The sequence below is a fragment of the Schistocerca piceifrons genome, unplaced genomic scaffold (assembly GCF_021461385.2).
Source record: "Schistocerca piceifrons isolate TAMUIC-IGC-003096 unplaced genomic scaffold, iqSchPice1.1 HiC_scaffold_936, whole genome shotgun sequence".
NCBI lineage: Eukaryota > Metazoa > Arthropoda > Insecta > Orthoptera > Acrididae > Schistocerca > Schistocerca piceifrons.
The window spans coordinates 5086288-5091287 of record NW_025729208.1 but is presented as its reverse complement, the minus strand read 5'-3'; the positions used below and the strand labels follow the sequence as shown (position 1 = coordinate 5091287).

The 5000-nt window shown below is 54.0% G+C and overlaps 1 non-coding gene across 1 annotated transcript in view; it reads right to left on the bottom strand.

Annotated features, from left to right (window-relative positions):
- The window catches only part of LOC124771410, a 1882-nt gene extending 533 nt beyond the window's left edge, over positions 1 to 1349 (bottom strand). The window contains exon 1 of the ribosomal RNA XR_007013420.1: positions 1 to 1349. This exon is cut by the window's left edge and continues 533 nt beyond it. This is a non-coding gene — a ribosomal RNA (small subunit ribosomal RNA).
- Between the last annotated feature and the right edge of the window lie 3651 nt (positions 1350 to 5000).

The following is a 5000-nucleotide window of genomic DNA, read 5'->3' as shown; positions in this document are numbered from 1 at the left end:
CCATGCACCACCACCCACCGAATCAAGAAAGAGCTATCAATCTGTCAATCCTTCCGGTGTCCGGGCCTGGTGAGGTTTCCCGTGTTGAGTCAAATTAAGCCGCAGGCTCCACTCCTGGTGGTGCCCTTCCGTCAATTCCTTTAAGTTTCAGCTTTGCAACCATACTTCCCCCGGAACCCAAAAGCTTTGGTTTCCCGGAGGCTGCCCGCCGAGTCATCGGAGGAACTGCGGCGGATCGCTGGCTGGCATCGTTTATGGTTAGAACTAGGGCGGTATCTGATCGCCTTCGAACCTCTAACTTTCGTTCTTGATTAATGAAAACATACTTGGCAAATGCTTTCGCTTCTGTTCGTCTTGCGACGATCCAAGAATTTCACCTCTAACGTCGCAATACGAATGCCCCCGCCTGTCCCTATTAATCATTACCTCGGGTTCCGAAAACCAACAAAATAGAACCGAGGTCCTATTCCATTATTCCATGCACACAGTATTCAGGCGGGCTTGCCTGCTTTAAGCACTCTAATTTGTTCAAAGTAAACGTGCCGGCCCACCGAGACACTCAATAAAGAGCACCCTGGTAGGATTTCAACGGGGTCCGCCTCGGGACGCACGAGCACGCACGAGGCGGTCGCACGCCTTCAGCTCGCCCCACCGGCAGGACGTCCCACGATACATGCCAGTTAAACACCGACGGGCGGTGAACCAACAGCGTGGGACACAAATCCAACTACGAGCTTTTTAACCGCAACAACTTTAATATACGCTATTGGAGCTGGAATTACCGCGGCTGCTGGCACCAGACTTGCCCTCCAATAGATACTCGTTAAAGGATTTAAAGTGTACTCATTCCGATTACGGGGCCTCGGATGAGTCCCGTATCGTTATTTTTCGTCACTACCTCCCCGTGCCGGGAGTGGGTAATTTGCGCGCCTGCTGCCTTCCTTGGATGTGGTAGCCGTTTCTCAGGCTCCCTCTCCGGAATCGAACCCTGATTCCCCGTTACCCGTTACAACCATGGTAGGCGCAGAACCTACCATCGACAGTTGATAAGGCAGACATTTGAAAGATGCGTCGCCGGTACGAGGACCGTGCGATCAGCCCAAAGTTATTCAGAGTCACCAAGGCAAACGGACCGGACGAGCCGACCGATTGGTTTTGATCTAATAAAAGCGTCCCTTCCATCTCTGGTCGGGACTCTGTTTGCATGTATTAGCTCTAGAATTACCACAGTTATCCAAGTAACGTGGGTATGAGCCATTCGCGGTTTCACCTTAATGCGGCTTGTACTGAGACATGCATGGCTTAATCTTTGAGACAAGCATATGACTACTGGCAGGATCAACCAGGGAGCTGCGTCAACTAGAGCTGAGCAGCCGGCCGCCCGGGAGTGTGTCCCGGGGGCCCGCGCGAACACGCAAGCGTCCGCTCAATCATTCTGCAAACAGGAGGAGGCTGAGCTCCCCTGCACAATACACCTCGAAACCCTCTCAGGTCCCGGCGGCGCGCAGCGCCGTCCCAAGTACTTGGTCGGGTTCGAGAGAGGCGCAATCGCCCGGAGTTAGGCGAGTAGACGCTTTCGGTGCGACCACCCGTGCTCCCAACTGAGCTTGCCGCTGCCGACAGAGGCCCGGGAGCGTGCTGTCGTGGCATTGCCGGCGGGAGACAACACGCGCCACCTACGGTGACCGGCAGCTCCAACGCCAGCGCCACAGAAGGACAAAAGCCCCACTTGGGTGCCGAAGCGAACTCTCCCAGCACAGCGCACACGCCAACACATCCGCACAGCTGCGATACAAACCACCAGCGAGAACCGCTGGGGCGACCGAGCAGCAGACGGCGTCGCGGCGCCGAGCGCCGGGCGGCGGCGCATCCTCAACGCACACAGTCCTCAATCGGACCAGCACACTGCAGATGTCCACCGCGCTTCGCACCGGGCCCGCGAGGACCTACTTTGGCCGCACGGCGCCGCGCGCAGGGTGCGCCGGCGCGCAGCTGCGACGCCTGCCGCGTCCGTCGGCCGGCGCGCCTGCCACTGGCCGCCCCCACCAGCCGGCTGTAGCGCGTGCGCCCACGCACCGCGCGGCCAGCACGCCGGGAGGCGCCCCCTCACCGGCCGGGGACGGTCCCACCCAGCCACCGCCGCGTATCGCTTCACACCCAGATGCCGTTCAGTTTCGTCGGCATGGTGGGTATCGCTGGAACAACCGGTTAGTACCTCAACCTATCGTCGCCATCACCGATTCACCCCTAGCGAGAACAACCGCACCACAACGGGTTACCATTTCTTCATTTGCGTAACTTCACCAGAAAACGTAGGCGTCCATCGCCATTTGCAACTTCAACCATTATTGCATGCCTGTGTCAGGTGTCACGCCACACTACGTCTGCCCACATACACGCAACAAAATGTGCACGCCTAGACAATACGTGGAAGGTGGCCCCCGTACGTATGCGATGTCCATTGCTCGAACGACTGTCAACCGGCTTCTGTAGCATGTCGCAGATATGGAACGCGCTGCACCATGCCATCACGGTGTGTGAGGAGAGACGACTAGGTCCGAATACATCAACAGACAGCTCATGCTGATCGCCATCCACGGCGTCCGTTCCTCCCACACGTCTCTATGGCGTACCACACTGCAATCCAGCTCTCATAGGGAGACGACACGTAGATGCGTGCACAATATTTGCACTGTATGGTCCGCCGTTTTTGGGCGCAGTCGTTGTACGGTCACACATGTGCCACGATGTATCATTCAGTACATAAGGACGAATGTGCAGTACAGATTGTGGTTCACGCGTACGACATCAGCGGACAGTTGACACAGGCCGCACCACAACGTAGCCTGCGTACGTCGCATGCGAAGGGCATTGAACATGCAAACTTGTCACCAACCACCTTGCGAAGGCAGGGGGCAAGGTGGGGACGTGGGGAGAGGTGGGGGGGGGGGGGCGGCATGTACGCCCTGCTGCCATCCACATTACAGTGTACAGCAGGAGCATGTGGAAAGTCAGCAAGACTTGCAAGGTGTTTAACATGAAGCGATACACAGGGGAGCGGGCAGTGCGAGTAGCGAACTATATTGCGAGGGTTGCGGGTGGGCAACACTACACTAATTGAACGAGTCGTATAACAATTACAGAGCAGGTTTAGGCGACAACGTGGGTTACGATAGGCGACAACGTGGGTTACGTTAGGGGACAACGTGGGTTACGTTAGGGGACAACGTGGGTTACGTTAGGGGACAACGTGGGTTACGTTAGGGGACAACGTGGGTTACGTTAGGGGACAACGTGGGTTACGTTAGGGGACAACGTGGGTTACGTTAGGGGACAACGTGGGTTAGGTTAAGGCACAACATGGGTTAGGTTAAGGCACAACATGGGTTAGGTTAAGGCACAACATGGGTTAGGTTAAGGCACAACATGGGTTAGGTTAAGGCACAACATGGGTTAGGTTACGGCACAACATGGGTTAGGTTAAGGCACAACATGGGTTAGGTTAGGGGACAACATGGGTTAGGTTAGGGGACAACATGGGTTAGGTTAAGGCACAACATGGGTTAGGTTAAGGCACAACATGGGTTAGGTTAGGGGACAACATGGGTTAGGTTAGGGCACAACATGGGTTAGGTTAGGGGACAACATGGGTTAGGTTAGGGGACAACATGGGTTAGGTTAGGGGACAACATGGGTTAGGTTAGGGGACAACATGGGTTAGGTTAGGGGACAACATGGGTTAGGTTAGGGGACAACATGGGTTAGGTTAGGGGACAACATGGGTTAGGTTAAGGCACAACATGGGTTAGGTTAGGGGACAACATGGGTTAGGTTAGGGGACAACATGGGTTAGGTTAGGGGACAACATGGGTTAGGTTAGGGGACAACATGGGTTAGGTTAAGGCACAACATGGGTTAGGTTAGGGCACAACATGGGTTAGGTTAGGGCACAACATGGGTTAGGTTAGGGCACAACATGGGTTAGGTTAGGGGACAACATGGGTTAGGTTAGGGGACAACATGGGTTAGGTTAGGGGACAACATGGGTTAGGTTAGGGGACAACATGGGTTAGGTTAGGGGACAACATGGGTTAGGTTAGGGGACAACATGGGTTAGGTTAGGGGACAACATGGGTTAGGTTAGGGGACAACATGGGTTAGGTTAGGGGACAACATGGGTTAGGTTAGGGGACAACATGGGTTAGGTTAAGGCACAACATGGGTTAGGTTAAGGCACAACATGGGTTAGGTTAGGGGACAACATGGGTTAGGTTAGGGGACAACATGGGTTAGGTTAGGGGACAACATGGGTTAGGTTAAGGCACAACATGGGTTAGGTTAGGGGACAACATGGGTTAGGTTAAGGCACAACATGGGTTAGGTTAGGGGACAACATGGGTTAGGTTAGGGGACAACATGGGTTAGGTTAAGGCACAACATGGGTTAGGTTAAGGCACAACATGGGTTAGGTTAAGGCACAACATGGGTTAGGTTAGGGGACAACATGGGTTAGGTTAGGGGACAACTTGGGTTAGGTTAGGGGACAACATGGGTTAGGTTAAGGCACAACATGGGTTAGGTTAAGGCACAACATGGGTTAGGTTAGGGGACAACATGGGTTAGGTTAGGGGACAACATGGGTTAGGTTAGGGGACAACATGGGTTAGGTTAAGGCACAACATGGGTTAGGTTAGGGGACAACATGGGTTAGGTTAAGGCACAACATGGGTTAGGTTAGGGGACAACATGGGTTAGGTTAGGGGACAACATGGGTTAGGTTAAGGCACAACATGGGTTAGGTTAAGGCACAACATGGGTTAGGTTAAGGGACAACATGGGTTAGGTTAGGGGACAACTTGGGTTAGGTTAGGGGACAACATGGGTTAGGTTAAGGCACAACATGGGTTAGGTTAAGGCACAACATGGGTTAGGTTAAGGTACAACATGGGTTAGGTTAAGGTACAACATGGGTTAGGTTAGGTTACACGTTGTTGTAAGGA